The sequence below is a fragment of the Notechis scutatus genome, chromosome 3 (genome assembly GCF_049901735.1).
Source record: "Notechis scutatus isolate UNSWTSFEM ecotype Mainland chromosome 3, rNotScu1.2, whole genome shotgun sequence".
Classification (NCBI taxonomy): Eukaryota; Metazoa; Chordata; class Lepidosauria; order Squamata; family Elapidae; genus Notechis; species Notechis scutatus.
In genome coordinates, this window is record NC_142011.1 from 124,879,247 (window position 1) to 124,896,432 (window position 17,186).

The following is a 17,186-nucleotide window of genomic DNA, read 5'->3' on the forward strand; positions in this document are numbered from 1 at the left end:
ACTAAATCATTAAAAAAAAAACCAGCATCTTAGCTCCTTATTTTTATTTGCTTATAAAAGGTTCTAAGATAAAAAGTCATTCCATGCGATTTCACAGCCACATTATGGAGGAGGAAATAAATAATGAGGGAGTTATTAATATGCAGGAAATGAAAATAACTTAATATAAAATGGTTATCAATTATTAGCTTAAAAGAGAACAATGGTAAAGCAATGGTAACTACAGTATATATTGTTAGCAGCATGACTGTAATTCTTTTAAAGGTTGCCATTTTGAAATCTTTCCCATTCAATTCTCCTAATGTCAAACCTGATTCTAATAGAACAAGATTAACAATATAACTGTTATGTTGTAAATTAAGTAATGTTTGCCTTGCAGCAAACAGTCTTTGAAGTTTTCATTCAATAGAACATGAAATTAGTTATGTTGATTAATACCAGTCAAATATAGTTGCAGCAATGCAAAATTAATCTACAGATCCTAAACAAATTTTAAGAAAGCTTGGCCTGAGTAGGAAAACTCATCTGAAATATGAAATGCTTAATAATTCCAATTATATTTTTCACAGATAAAAAGATTTTCCAATTACATTATGATTAATGCCATTTTATTGTATTCGAAGAACAGAAAAATTTAACATGAATTTTTTATGTAGAGTGTTAAAATGCAAATAATACAATTAGCATAAGATTAAACAGCTATTCTGATACCAGAAGAAAACAGAGGAGGAGGAGATACATACTTATCAATCATGAGGATATTACTAGTGCTTTTTTCTTACATTTCATGATTATTGAGGACCAAATATATTTTGGTTTAGCCTGCATATGTGAATGAATGAAAAATAATAGTTTCAGGATAATTTCTGAAACTATTTTTTTTCACAAGCAACATTAGAAATATATCAAAAACTACAAACTAATTCAAGAATTCAATATATTTTAATATATTTAATTTTGTGAAAGGCACCTGCATAGTTTAATAAGTTTTGTGTATAATAAAAAAATCAGCTGTATTATACAGACTGTTTTGCACAGAAAAACAGGTAAAAGCCACAAAATGAAATCTTTCTTTTTCTCTCTAAAATATGTGTCTCAGAGTTGGTACATTCAACTTGAAAAGAAAGGCAGCCATGAGTATTTTAGGCATATACTCCTATTAGGATTAGTTCATTTACTGAATTTGCTGGCCAGTCACTCATTCTTTCTTGGCTTTTACAATTCACAGCATTCAGCAGAAACATTAAAATCATACACTGTGATTTTTAAGATTCCTATTGTATTGCATAATGTTTACACTCTCCAAATGCTAACCTCTTAAGAAACTATGCTTAGAGTTTTTGATAGCAGAACATATGTATATTTTATTTCTACACAGCAGCTAACAGAAAAATTAGGAAGACAGTTATTATAAACAAAATTCATATTTCTATAGCACAGGAACAAGGTTATGCCTGCAAATATACATAAGGCAATATGTTATAAAGGAAAGGCAATAATATATTTTATGAACTACAGATTTTTATACATATTGATTTAAATGTATTTCTTCTAGGATTACTTACTTCCTTAGCATGTTTAAAACAAATAGAAAGACACCAGTAAATAAATGCTGCCAGAATAGCAAAAGAACTCTGATTTAAGAATTAGTTAAAATGTAACTTTTATATATTTTATATATCCTTTGAAGACCGAACTCTCACAATTTCAGGGTGTATTAATGAGTAGAGGGAAAAATAACATGCAGCTATTTAGAGGCGGTTCAAACTCTAGATAAGTTTAAAAAAGAACAGCAATGAATTAATTTTTTCCCTGGATATTAAGATCCTAATTTTATTAAAAAAATCAGAATTTGAAGTCATTTGAAATGTCTGACCTGTTTTAAATAAATTATAGCAGTATATATTTCAGAAAAACCAAATGTAAAACTTATAAATAAGCTAAGCCTGTAGTTGCAGTATTTTTTTTTCTTTACCTTTTTTGCTCAGTTTGCAAATTGTTATTTCTTGATCAGTTCCAGAAAATCAAATTAAATTCCCAGCAGTTTATGCAGACAAATATAGCCAACAATGCTGAAGGATGAGTTCTCCCCAAGCTGTACTTCAAGCAGGTCGAGTCATTTCTTTCCTTTTATCACATATAAAAGTAAAAATATATGTTTTTAAATCACGAACACCATCAACCATTTTGACTATCCAAATAATACAGGTCAGCAATTCTCCTCTTCAGCTTCTGAGCATGCAAGCATGGGCAGAAAAATATAGGCCAAAAAGAATATACACCACGACAAAGTGGCTGCAGTCTTCAAGAAGAAAATAATAGAATTCAGTCAAGCACAAAGGTCTCCATGGCAACAGTGAACAGAGCCCGCCCCAATGTTATTATTTATGCAACACTTAATCACAGAAAGACCCCTATTAGCTTAAATTGAAAACCTCAATCTCTTTCCCTCTGTAATAAGTTGTTCTAAATTTATTTAGATCTCCCAAACAGAAAAATCCACAGCCTTTTGGTTCATGGAATAATATATATTCACTTTGCCACATAAGCTTTGTCTGCCAAATAGAAAAGTGCAGTGTGGATCTTGCATATAGTTTGCATTTAATGCTGTTCCTGTTTTAAAATTCAACATGCCTACTCCACAAAAAGACCTTGTGTTTTAAGTGGTTCACTCAGCAATGTGGTAAGCTGGTGTAAAATATGTTTCAGGGATCATTCTATAGAAACAGAAGAAAAAAGCAGAAGAAAGAGAGACTTTGTCATATCAACTGCCTCTAACCTTTTTCCATCCTAGCTTTTTTTTAAAAGCCATTTATTTTGCATATTTTTATTAATGTGATTGTAGGGGCTCACCTTGGACTACCTGAAGATAGTAAGAAATATGCCCTTGATCTCAATTCTAAATGAAATGTATTTTAACAATCAAATAATTCATCCAATAGTTATTTGCTATAACTTGAAGCATTGGAAATGCCTGTCTGATCTGCATTTTGATTAGCACTATCTACTCTATTAGGAGAAACTGATAGAAATGTACAACGGCCGGGGGGCCGTCTCCCGCCCTAGTGTGACGCAGCGCCCGGCTTCCGGATCCCCGCGCCGCTCTTCATCCCGCCCGCCCGAGCGCAGCCTTCCGCTCTCCCCGCCCTGCCCGCCCGGAGCCGGGATTCTGGAGGGTCCGTGGTGGTGGGGGTCGCCTTATCGCGGGGGGCTTATTTTTTTGGGGCGCCAAACGGTATGTCAATCTGCATATTGTCAGAAGGTGCCAATAACTGGAGTAGCAACTCAGTTCCATAGACTGCTAAACCTTGGTACTTAACTGTTGATGAGGAAACAATGCTACTTACTTACCGGTATTATCTAGTATGCTACATCGTTCCTTTCACTTCCATCAATGCTGGGAAACTTGCAGTGAGCTTCTCAAACTGTGGGTTGTGACCTCTGGAGGATAATGAATAAATATGAACGAGATCATAACCTTTTATGGCTTGCCACTCAAAACTGAGTCACTTTGAGAAGTCAATCCTATTCTTTCTGGACAAACCAGAAGCCAGCTAGTCCATACAGTGGATCCAAGTTCTTGTCTTTCTGCAGGCCTGATAGCTGTGAAACTTTCTGCTTTCTTGGTTCAGTACTTGGCAGTTGTGACACTGCACTACTCATGTGCAGAGTGGCTGGCTAACTGATAGTAAGCTGACCAGGAAGTAGGATGAGTAAGATAACTTCACTATTTTCTCTTGGCTTGGTGAGATGTTGTATTGTAATAGAAGTGTAACATGTGCAAGGTGGTCTATATTGGCCTCGGCAAGATGCTGCCCCTCTGTTGCAAGGTGATGGTAACTTTTTTTAAAAGGCACATATGCCAGTCCAGGTTGCAAAATTGGGAGTGGAAGGGAAGGGAACATCTGTAATATGGAGAAAGGGGCAATGGATCCAGGAATAAGCAAGAATGTTGGGGAAGTGGTGTGGTCTGTGAAAAGAGGCAGTGGGGTGAGTTGATATGCAGATAATCCCTGGAAATATCTTTCTTTTCCTTCCTTGCCTTTTTGTGAAATAGATCCAGTGCTGATTATCTGTAAACTGAATCCAGTTCAAAAGAATCCAACATGATCCATTAAACAAAGTTGTAAATGTTCACCCAACCTTCCTCACGAGTCATGGGTGCTACTGTGAAAATCACATACACACAAAAAAATCTCAAAAAATTAATGTCTGCCATAGATTGGTGCTACAATAGGTCCCACATACCAACTCATATTCAGTTTTATTACTTCACAGGGCCACTTTAAGTAACTAAGTATATTAAATAAAAGATAGCAGTAGAATCTGTTTAAAATATAACTACAAAATATAGAAATGCTCTTCAGCCTGGCACATCAGTTTCCTAACTTATCAGTGTTACCATGAACATTTAATTAGTTAACATTTGAGTCATGACTCATGACCAAAAAACCAATTGCCATGACTAATAACACATTTTTTAAAAAAAGTTAAATCAAAAGTATCAAGCTGAAAAGTTTCCATAGTAGTAGTAGTTGTAGCTGTTTCCATGGTAGTTGATAGTAATGTGGAAGAGAGATAGTACAGCTGAGCAGTGTCTGATGTAATTGTGACCTACTTTATTTCCTCCTTCTAGAATCCTCACCACATCACAATGGGTAATATTGAGAAGAGAAGAGAAGAGAATACTAAAGAGATGTTACTTCTTAAAAAAAAAAAAGATGTGGCAAGGTATATGCTTAAGGCTGGGAGGACAAACCTTGAACCCCACAATATCTGATTGGGAACATAAGATTTGGAGAATATGCAGCAATTGTGAAACTAACAGTACAGACTGTGTACATAACAAAAAACTAAGTAAATTTAAGCAAGAATTGCTTCCATTTACAGTATATTATGCCTCAAGGTAAATACAAGCACTTTTTCTAAAGTCTATGTCATAGGTATTGCAAATAAGTTGGAATATAAAGAGGGGGGAAGTCAGAAATTAAATATCCATATATTTATATGGATGTGTTGTTTAATTTGTTTTATACATTTATAAACAATAATAGTGGGTATTTTTGCATTATACTCAAAAGTTTATACTACTTTTTAACATGACAATAACTCAATGTTTTCTGTTCAGTACCTTTTATTAAAGTTTTACTAAAGATGCATTGTGAAATTTTGGGTATTACCTGTTCACTTCTTTTTGAAAACATATTTTTGTTTAACTTTTTTTTAAAAAAGATGTGACATACCAACATTGACATAGTGGGCATTTATCTGCAGCAGATGTTGCTATTTTTAGTGTTTTAGAAGGAAGAAATTACTTATATATGAATACTATGACCTGCCACATGTTGTTACAAATATATTTGTAAGGGTCTATATGAGATTTTGTCTGGAGCCTGATATCAAAAATGAGTGGTTGAAGCTTAGATTCCTCCAGGGCATAAAAGATATGTCTGAAACCCATTTTAATCTCAGCCCTGGCTTCATCAAAATGGCATTGCTTTGAAGAAGTTGAGCCAGACTGTGACAGCTTCACAAAAGAAAAAAAAATCATAATTCATTTATATAAAATGTCAAGGTGAGTAGGGAACAGGAGTATTCAGATATATTAGTCCTTTAAAATTCTTGTCCTTTAAAATTAAATATTTTAAATTTCTATCATCTGAAAAGAGTCGAGAATGCACTCTTTCATATCCCATATGCCCAAGCAATGCCCTTCACAGGAACCCCAGAATCCTTCAGAATACTATGTTGTTTTCTCCTTATTCAGAGTTCAGTTAAAAGAAAAAATACTGTATTCAAAGAAATGTTTCATTGAAACTGTTTTTCTGTGGTTGGACAAGTCAATGTAACAACTGTAAAAATGTGCTTGAGGTACAACAAATAAAAGCCAGAAAAAGGATATTATTATAACTTGGGGAAAAAATCTAGATCCAGTTTATTGTCTACAAGCATTTGTAACAGCAACTTACTACAACTCTTTTCTTCAAGTGCAGCCATGCGTCACCATGTATATTTCCCTTCTGAATGTCATTTTGCAGGGCCATTTCTCTTTCCTCCTAAGATATCAAGTGCCTTAACCCCAAGTGTCTCAGCACCATATTATTCAGAATCTTACTATCTGTAATTCTATCTTAGAGAAGATAGAGAAGAAGCAGATTCCATTAGATATATGTACCTCCAACAACTGGGAGAGAAAGGATGCCAGTTTTCACTGAAGTGAATTCACAAATTGCAAGCAATGTACTTTAAACTTGGATTTTCAGTCAGATTTGAATGTAATCTAATCCCGATGATTACAGAACTTCCTCAGATCATATTTTCTTTTCCTGTCCTCACTTACCCACCCTAAGCAACTCAATTCACACATTCTGTGATATGCCTAAGTACTCCTGCCTAAACCCAGCTAATGTATTTTGCACATGAAACATAGATTTATATGCCTATGGATCTATATTTTCAAAATGCATCTTTCGGTATAAGGGATGAAAAACCTCAACCTTTATAAATATTGGTACAGTTTCCAACAGACTTCAAGGGTATGATAAGGGATATTGGGAGTTGTACTGTAGCTAAGAAACATCTGGTGGAACAGTCTTTACTGCTGATCTGTATCAGAGATAGGAATCCTTTAGATCAGAAGTTGTATTCAATTTCTGAAATGAGTTGGAAGTTTTCAAAAATAAAGCAGAGCCAAAATAAATTGTGGGTATGACCAAAATTTTAGATGCCAATAATTAAATCATAATGTTGTATATTTCAACATTATCATTATATATTTGCATAATTAAATTAAAGTATAATTATTAATTTCCATAAGTAAGAATTACGAGCATGTCATTAGCACTTGTATTATTTCTAATCATCATATTGCCCTCTGTCACTTTCCCCCCATAAATTAATTTTAATGAAGTCTTTGTGTTTTCACTGAAAGAAAAATATGCTACTGAACTGCCACTGAAAGAAAGTGTGGAAATTGAATATAATGAAGTAATTGATGCAATGATTGATATATGAACAAAAAATTGGAGGCAACCTGAACATAGATTCCAGGGGCCTTTCTGCAACGTTCAAGAATATAGCATATAATCTGCCTTCCTTATTTATGTCATGTGCCTTAAGAAATGTTTCATATACAGTAAAATATTAAGTAAACAGTTAAAATTGGCACAATAGTAATGAGAATCATGATAATAGAATAGATCTTTAAGGTTCAAACAAGCTGACACATTGGTTTTCATTATGTTAATTATGACACACTAGCATGATCAATATTGTTTCACCAGCTTACAGTTTCCATCCTCCCCCATTAAATATTTATGGGTTTTGAGACATTTTAAGACAGTTGAACTTAAATCTTTATCTTGGGGTGTTTCGGAAGCTGAAAATGTTTCTGCTCCAAAATTGTTAAGAAAAATTGTAGCTGTAAATATTAGCATTGATTGGGGCGTTGGTCCTTACCTGATACGCCCCTTCTAGGCGAGCCGCGAGGAGCATCCAGACTGTGGATGTGCTTCTGAGTCCTCTTCTTTCAGGCTGAGCTTTAGACGAGGAAACGCTCCGCCCCTCCCACGTGGCATCGCGCAGCGTCTCCCCAGTTTTTTGCGATAACGAGAAGAGAAGTTATTAATCCTATCTAATCAACTATTGGCTCCTTGGCTGAAAACAGGAGTCCCCACCAGACGGAGATGCTAGGGTGGGGCTGGATGCTCCTCGCGGCTCGCCTAGAAGGGGCGTATCAGGTAAGGACCAACGCCCCATTCTCCTCGAGCCGCTCGGAGCATCCAGACTGTGGGACATACCAAAGCTTGGCTGTCCTATGGGTGGGACTCCGTCTGGCCGAAGGCCCCTCCGGATCATTGACAACCCTCTGTAAGACCCGCCGGCAAAGGAGGCCTCAGCTGAGGCATACGATCGATCTTGTAATGCCTGATAAACGGGACGGAGAGGCCCAGGTGGCTGCCCTACAAATGTCAGTAATGGGGGCTTGTGTGGCCCAGGCCGCCGAAGTGGCTGCACTCCTGGTGGAATGGGCAGTTATTCCACCGGGTGCCGGCAGAGAATGGGAAAGGTAACACCTGGCGATGGTCGCCCTGATCCAGCGGCTGATAGTGGAAGGAGAAACCTTGAGCCCTAGTGTCTTGGGTTGAAAGGACAGGAAAAGAGATTCCGACCTTCGTAAGGACTGAGTGCGCTTAATATATATACGCAAGGCCCGTCTAACATCTAGGGTGTGCCAAAGAACCTCCCTGTTCCCGGAGGGTCTAGGGCAAAAATTTGGTAGAACCAGTTCCTGAGATCTATGGAAGGGCGAGTTAACTTTGGGTAGGAAAGTGGGGTCAGGCCGCAGGACGACCCGGTCTGCATGGAACACACATAGATCGCTCCTGACTGACAGAGCTGCTAATTCCGACACTCGACGAGCAGAAGTGATGGCTACTAGAAAAACTACCTTAAAGGTGAGGAACTGAAGAGATGACTCCCTCAAAGGCTCAAACGGAGAACGTGTAAGAGAAACTAGGACCTTGTTGAGGTCCCATGTGGGAAACCTGTGAACAGTGGGAGGGCACAGGTTGGTGGCACCCTAAGGAAGGATCTAACCCGGGGTGATGGGAAAGGGAGCCGTAGTTATCACAGGAGACCACTGTTGAGAGGGCAGAGACTTGACGTCTCAGGGTGTTAGGTGCAAGCCCCTTGCGAAGGCCTTCCTGAAGAAATTCCAGAATCTGAGCCACGGAGGGAGAGAGAGGGTCAACCTGGGACCCACTACACCACTTGCAGAACCCCTTCCAAGTGGCATCATAAATTCGTGTAGTGGAGGGTCGCCTGGCGGCCAAAATAGTGTCGATGACATGGCTTGATAGGTTCTCGCTAGTCAGACGGATCCGCTCAACTTCCAGACGGCTAACTGTAGCCATTGAGGCTCCGGATGTAGAAAGGGCCCCTGAGAGAGGGAGACCTTGTCCGGGGATCCGCCATGGGGCGCTACCGATAGGTTGCGGAGGTCCGCAAACCACGGTCGCCTGGGCCAATAGGGAGCCACCAGGAGAAGGACTGCCCTCTCCTGAATGAGTTTCTGAATAACTCTGGGCACTAGCGGGAGCGGAGGGAAGGCATATAGGAGCCCTGGGGGCCATGGGCAGCGCAGAGCATTGTGGTTCTCCGCCCGTGAGACGGATACCGGGAGAAAAACCGTGGAAGTTGTGTGTTGGATGGGGAAGCGAACAGATCCACCACTGGAAGGCCGAATATCCTGGACGCTTCCTCGAACAGGGATGGATGAAGTCGCCATTCTGCTTGGTCCACCGTGGCCCTGCTCAGCCAGTCCGCCTGGGTATTGTCTATCCCGGAGATGTGTTCGGCTTTTAGTGATAGGAGGTTGGCCTCTGCCCAGCGGCAAAGGCGCTCAGCTTCCCTCATCAGTTGAATTGACTGGGTGCCCCCTTGCCTGTTGATATGGGCCTTGGCCGTGGCGTTGTCTGTGAGAACGAGAACATGGCAACTGCGGATCTGGGGAAGCAGCGCAGAGCCAGATGGACGGCATGGAGCTCTAGCCAGTTGATGCTGCATCTTTGTTCGGTCGGCGACCATTTGCCTTGCGCCGAGAGTGAGTTGAAATGAGCGCCCAACCGGATAGACTTGCGCCGGTAGTGACGGTGAGTCTTTGAGGCTCCGCAAAGAGGTGGCCTCTGTTGATGGCGGGATTGGTCCACCAGAGAAGAGACGTGAGGACCTTTGGAGGGACCTTGACTCTGATCTTCGAGTTGCTTCTTCCGGATCTTTGGACGGGAGCAGGAACCACTGGAGGGGCCTGCTGTGTAAGCGGGCCCAGGGAATAATAGAGATGCATGACACCATTTTTCCCAACAATCTAGAGAGGTCAAGCAAGGCCACCCTCCTAGAACGTCTAATTTGTTTGACCAGGGTTTGAATGCTAAGAAACCTCTCTGGGGAGAGAAAAACTCTCTCTGAGACCGAATCAATTATGGCACCCAGGTGGTTGATTCGGGTGGAAGGGGTAAGTTGGCTCTTTTGCCAATTGACTAGAAACCCGTGTGCCCGTAGGGCGGAAAGGGTGACCCTGGTATCCCTGACTGCCTGGGACTTGGACGGGGACAGGATAAGGATATCGTCCAAGTAGCAGTGGAGGCGGACAGGAATGCTCCTGAGGTGGGCCGCCAGGGCCGCCAGGACCTTGGTGAAGGTCCTGGGGGCCGAGGCCAGCCCAAAGGGTAGGGCCACGTATTGATAGTGAAGGCCATTATAACAGAACCTAAGGAATTTGTGATGAGAGGGCCTGATAGGAATATGAAGGTATGCCTCAGAGAGATCTATGGAGGACAGCCAGTCTCCCGCCTGGTGCCTAGGAGAATGGATTGCAAGGTGTGCATTTTGAATTTGCGCTGGATAAGGTGACGGTTGAGCCGTTTCAGGTCTAGGATGGCTCTCCAGCCCCCAGAATGTTTGGGCACGACAAAGAGATGGGAGTAAATCCCTTTCCTCTCTGAGCCGGAGGGACAGGTTGAATGGCCTGAATATCAAGCAGGTGATGGATGGCTGCCTCCATTAATGCACGTTTGGTGGGATCCCCTGAGGAGGGGATGGGAAGAAACGATCAGGGGAGTGGATTTGAACTCGAGGCGAGACCAAACCTTATTGTGTCTCTAACCCATGCATCGGAAGTGGATTTGTCCCATTGGGCGGCGAAGTGGCGGAGGCGGCCACCAATGGGGAGGAGAAGGAGGCTCTACCTTCTGCGGTAGGGCCTTCCTCCCGCACCGAAAGGGTCTCTTATAACCACCCCTCGCCTGGTCCTGTCGCCTGAGTCCGTGCGATCCTGGGATCGGAAGGAAGGGGGTCGGGGAATCTGGGCGGGAAGGGGTTGGTAGAAAGGGCGGGAAAGCTCCTCCGAAAGGGCTGAGAGCCCCTGGTCTCCGATCTTCGAAGAAGGGAAGGCAAGTACTTCCTCTTGCTGCGACCCTCGACCAGCAGGGGTTCGAGGGCCGGGCCAAACAGTTTGTCTCCTGTAATAGGGGCAGTGGCCAGCTTGACCTTATTCTTTACGTCCGCCTGCCAGTGTTTGAGCCATAGCAGGCGACGAGCCGTGACGTGGGACGTGATGGCCCTGGAAGAGAATTTCACCGACTGGTAAGTGGCGTCAGCCGAGAACTCGGCTGCAGCCACTAGCCGCAATGTCCTGGTGCGCGCCTCAGGTTGGAAGCAGGGACGTGTTCCCTGAGCTGACGTAGCCAGCGGATAGAGGACCTAGTGAAAAAGAGGCGGCGGTAGCTGACTTAATGGCCCAGGCGTCGGATAGGTGGGCCCTGCGCAGGGCCAGCTCCACCCGCTTATCCTCAGGTTTCAAGGCCTCTAGGGCCTCACTAGGTGTAGAGGAGGAAGCTAGACCCACAATAGGGTCATCGACCTCTGGAATGTTCAGGAGGCTGGACAGTGCCGAATCGAGATTAAAGAACCTCTTGTCTTGGCTAGAGGGTGTGGGAGGGTCCCTGTGGAGGATAGTTGCTTCGCTACCAGATCTACGAATATGGGGGGAAGGGATGACCTCAGCTTCAACCACTGGTTGGGTGAAAATGGAATCTTCTGGGCCCTCTGGGATGGGGGGAGGTCAGCAGGGGCCTGGGAAAGAAGGCCCGAGACATTCTTGGCCTTAAGAAGGAGGGACTTGAACATGTGTGGTTTGAAGAGCCCCCAAAGGAGGGTTGGTCAGTCAAAGTGCCCTCGTCCTCGGACATCTCCCCTCCATGATGTCAGTCTCTAAGGGAGGTTCACTGTAGCGGGAGGATCCCATCTGGGAATCCTCCTCCTCGAAATCCCTAAAGTCCCCTTCCTCCTCAACCTGGGCCCCAACCGGAGGAGGGCTGTCCCTCTGAGAGAGTACCTGAGCAACCGGGGGACCGGTTGTGGAAGGGATCTGATAGACAAGGAGTCGTGCTCGGAGACTCGAGGAGAGAAGCCTGATCTGGACATGTGCTGTAGTTCCTCTATAACACTCTGGCGGATGGCTGATTCCATCCAAGCCCTAATGTGAGGTGGCACCTCAGATGTAGAAGGTTCGTCCTGGCGCAGACCAGCAGCCGTGGGTGTAAAAGTGGCTTCGGTGTCAGACTCATCGTAGGACCGGGGTGGGAGACCTGGGGCGAACTGCGCCTAGGTAGGGAAGAAAGGCCTGGGGGAGAGGTTGAATAGAGGTAGGGGTGGAGGAGGAGGTAGAGACGGTTCAGAGCGGGACTCCCTTGAACGCCTGTCGAACTCTTTTTCTAACGCCTTGTGGCGCCTTAAGGCGTCACGTTGAGAGGCCTTGGAAGGTTCCTTGTCCTTTCTAGAGCCCTTAGGTTCCTTGTCCTGCTTGCGCAAATAGTGGGACTTTGCCTTGGCCTTCAATGAAGGACGTTTAGAGGAACTGTCGTCTGCCATATTGAACAATAGAGATTAATAAGGGCGGTTGGCTCGCCCAGATCAGGCCTGGATAAGGCCGGGTGAGGATAAGGCTGGCCCGCTCCCCTTTTGGAATTTTACTTGTACAGAGATAACAGAAAATATATATATATATATTTAGCTATGTAATCCTGTTTTGTTCCTTTCTGTAGTGCTTTTTATATTCTTTATATCAGCTGAATATACAGGTACTCCGATATATCCAATATCTTAAGAGAAAAATTGCTGTACCAAAAAATTATTTCTTTTTTGTTATTATTCCTTTTGTATTTGGATCAAATATAAATTCTATTATAGTTATTTCCTTGGATGTATATCTCTCAGTGCCGAATCAGTCGAATAACGCCTGAGGCCTAGAGTTGAATAGGAGGCCTCTGGCAGCCAGCCTCCAGACAACAGAAGAAAAAACCGGAGGGGAGGCTGCAACCGCCCGAAAAGGGCTGCGGGAGGCCAACAAGCACTAACCAAGACTAGCCAGGCAGTTCAATGGGCAGCTAGGCTTTAACCCTAGGCCTGGAGATTTAATTCACCGCAGCTGAATATTAAATAAAAAGAAACTTTCAGCGCCCGGCCACGAGGTGGAGCCAAAATGGCGTCCGCGAGCTGAACTGCCTGGGCGCCTTCGGGACAGAAAGAAAAGGAAGGCTTGGCCGGTCAGCTCAGCGCTCCTAAAGCCTTAGGGGCGATAGCCCTCCCGGTTGGCGTTTAGGGTGGGGGGAATCCAGCGGAGGAGCGCGTGCCACAGGCAACGCGCGCAGGCAGCGACACGATCTGATAAGGATGGGGGCGTCGCGCTGAAGGCGCTGCGAGCCCGCAACTTCGCCCTGAGGACAGGGAAGAAATTTCCCTTGAGTCCTGACCCTTTGCGCAGGAGGAGGAAGGAAGCAAACCTTATTAGGACGGAGGATTCAATGAAACAGCCAAGGAGCTCTTTGAAACGCAGCCTGATTCTTCGAGGCTGAGCAAAAGACTGGAGACGCTGCGCAATGCCACGTGGGAGGGGCGGAGCGTTTCCTCGTCTAAAGCTCAGCCTGAAAGAAGAGGACTCAGAAGCACATCCACAGTCTGGATGCTCCGAGCGGCTCGAGGGAGAAAATATTTATTTTAACACATCATATGTTAAAACTTCTTCATCATCTATCAATTGGTCCAAACTCAGTATCTCTGCTTATATCCAATTTTTCCATATCATCATTTTGTCTTAATTTTTAATGTTGGATTTGTCCATAAAATCAATTTAGAATGGAAAAAAAGGATCAAATGTTTTTGTAGACTTTACATTTCATACTTTTTAACTGATAATTTTATAATTTATCAGTTAAATCATATTCAGTTATATATGTATATTCTAAAGTTGTCCAAATTGGAGAATTATCATCAATTATTGGCTTCTGGTATTTAATACTTGACAATAGCTAAGTACAATGATATCACTCCAGATTTTGGGAATTGAACCCTCAAAAACGTTCTAAACTTTCTGAAAATATTCTGCATATTTATACTCTGAAAATATAATATCCATTTTGAGTGTATTCACCTTTTTCTAAAAGGTTAGGTTTGACGATTCCCATCTATCCATATCTGAAGAAATCTCTTTATTAATTTTATTTATATTACATTTTACTTACTGAGTTAAATCCTAAACATTTAATGGATTCAGTACAAATATGGAATTGATATTCCTTAAATGGTTAGGTAACCGAATTTTATCTACTGTCATCAATTCCAATTTGAAGTTAAAAGAATCTTGCTTTTATACTAAAGGCATCTATAATTTGCGTTAACACTGAAATAGTACTTTAAGGTTTAGAAATAAACAAAAGTATACCATCAGCAAATAAAACCATGTTATGTTTAACTAAATTATGTTCATAAATCTCCCTATGTTGTCTTAAAGCACAAGCCAGGGGCTTTACACCAATATCAAAAGGCAATGGTGAAAGTAGACATACTTGCCTGGTTCTTCTAAATGTTTACTTTAAATGTGAGCAATTCATATAATATTGTGATACGTTTTATAAATTCAGAGGAAATTCAAATCTATTTAATACAACAAACACATTCTGCTTATACATTTTGTCCAAAGATTTGTCAGTGTCTAACGATAAGTTTACAAATTAGTTTTCATTTTCATTCAAGCCTATTAAATCTACAACTAACCTAATGTTGTCTGCTGCTTGCCTAGTTTCTATTAACCTTGCTGGATCATCTTTAATAATGAATGATAACACTTGCTGTAATATATTTGCTAGACCTGCTGTTAAGATTTTTGTATCAAGATTAATCAGTGATACATGAAAATAAGTAGCACATTGGATTTGATCCTTATCTGATTTTGGTATAACTGTAATATATGCCTGAAACGGGGAAAATATGGCTCCTAAAGCAGCATCCTCCAGCCTTTTGAGCACAAGGGACTGATTTTTGTGGAGAGAGGTTTTTCTGCAGACCAGGGAGGGAGGGAAACATGGTTTCGCATACTGTCTGCATCCCTCATTTACACAGATGGGGTTTTGCTTGTTTGTGCAGTCCAGTTTCTAGCACACCATGGCCACTGTCAGTCTGGGACCCAGGGATTGGAGATCCCTGTCCTGAAAAGCCAAAACAATAGAAGTGGGGGGGGGGGAATCATACACACACACCCCAATCTCTGGAGGGTTTCTTTTACCTGCAGTTGTTCAAGGAAACAATCTTTATTCCTCAGCCTAGGGGAGGCTGACCTTTTTTTGGTTATTGAATAAAGCAGTAAGACTGGGTTTAAGCTTTGATGTTAAGTTTCATTTAAATGTATTTCAACTGAATTGATCTATCAAAGCAAAACCACCAAGATTAATGGTGCTTTTATACATCAGCTCAGAGCATCTCTTTTGTCTCTGCAACTGGCTCCGTAATCTTTTGTAAATGCAGAGACCATTTGCAGAAGCTACTTGACTTGAAACTGCTGGATGAGGAGGATTGGCTGATTGTGTTCAAGGCAGACCATATTCTTTCTAAGGTTTTGTTTCAACCTCCATAGATTTTGGTGCCTTCAGCTATCAAAACGAAGTGCACCAGTTCTTTGCACAGTCATATTAACTACAATTGAAAACAAAGAAATCTAAAACTACATTTTTGTGCTTATTTTGTGCCAATTGCTATTTATCATATGCTCATAATGGAATCTAGAGCTAATCTAATACTTGTGATTCACTTAAAAAGAGATATTAATGCAACAAACTGATTTATGGTTATTATAGAACACAAGCTATTTTTCAGTAAACCATTCCTTTAGAAAATACAAAGAAAATATAAAATTACAATTAACACATATTGTGACACTGAATATACCCATAGTAGATATATGCATGGCTGTAAAGGGTACCAACAACTATTAACTAGATTGCTCAGTGCAGAATAGAAGATAATTATCCACCTAGGACTGCAGCTTAAGTTGTTCTCAAATGCTATTAACTGTTTATAAAACTTATTTCAAGTTGCATCAAGACAGAAGCTGAAAGCTTTTATACATTTACATCTTTGAGTCAGCAATTTAGAAGAGTTCTCTTCTTTGGCTTTCCATATCATGCTAAGGAGCAAATAAAGTTTTTTTCTAACTTCATGACAGAACTGGTAATACCACAAAAATGGCCAAATATATGTAAGTTTCTCATTTTAGCCATAGTCCACTGAAGGATGAAGTCCTTTTCCGTATGTATGTATGTATGTATGTATGTATGTATGTATGTATGTATGTATACACATACACATATATATACATATATGTTGTGTATATCTACGTGTGTATGTGTGTGTGTGTGTATATATAAATAATATAAAAGTAAGTGGCAGAAAAAAGGATTCCATTGTAATGCAATAGCCTATATAATGACTGATTCTCACTTTCATTTTTTTCTGAAACTTCTGAAAAGAATAATACTTTTAAAATACTATTTAAGCAGATTTTAGAAATTAAATATGTAAAAATATCTAAGCCAAATATTTCTTCCAAATATTTGAAGAATCATCCTTGTTTTTCTTTTCAAAGAAGAAAAATGTGGTGAAATCCTCAAAAGGTTAGGGTTAATGCTCCAATATTAAATTATAATGATGGCCAAAGTGAGTGAAAGTAATCTCTTTTTAATGGTAGAACAATCTCTTTAGCTTTCTACAACCATCATAAAAAAACAACTACTAGTTGAAGCCTTTTCAAGTCATGATGTGGAGAGAAATAAGAAAGGCTGCAGAAAGATGGGGATATGTGAAACTCATATATATTCTCTCTCCACAATCTACCAACTTTGACTATCTCACAATTATAAAGAATAGTCAAAATATATTTAAAATATATTTTTTCCAAGGAGGAGATGTAGAAACTGAAAAACTGATGGGGGCTACATCATGATGTCACTGTGCACCATTTTCCCATCACCATAGTGTCAGGACTCCAACAAATCCACCCCCATTCAAATCATAAGTCTCTAGCCGCATCTCAGAGAAAAGAAAATCGATTTATTAGAAGTGGACATGTTGGTGTTGGCTGGATGCATTCATTTCCCCCCTTCACCCTGGTCTTCCCCCCATCCCCTGGATGTGTATTCTCCAATGGGACGCATCCATCCCCAAGAGACATCAATCATGCTTTCCAGTAATTTTCTTGCGCTCTGGGTGATTATCTAGGCCCTTAAGGAATGCACTGTTTTCCCCACTCCCTTTTTCTGGCAGCTAAAAAGATCAAAGGCAGGGGTGGGTTTCTA

General features: G+C 41.3%; 1 protein-coding gene across 15 annotated transcripts in view; it reads right to left on the bottom strand.

Annotated features, from left to right (window-relative positions):
• Window positions 1-17,186, bottom strand: part of CTNND2 (catenin delta 2) — a 492,160-nt gene that overhangs the window by 371,390 nt on the left and 103,584 nt on the right. Inside the window, exon 1 of one of the 15 annotated variants that reach the window (XM_087961152.1) lies at window positions 1,976-2,293. The exons of the other annotated variants lie outside the window; for them this stretch is intronic. The gene's annotated coding sequence lies outside the window, so the exon portion shown is untranslated. Of the gene's footprint in view, window positions 1-1,975; window positions 2,294-17,186 lie in introns of those variants that run through there. 15 annotated transcript variants of the gene reach the window in all.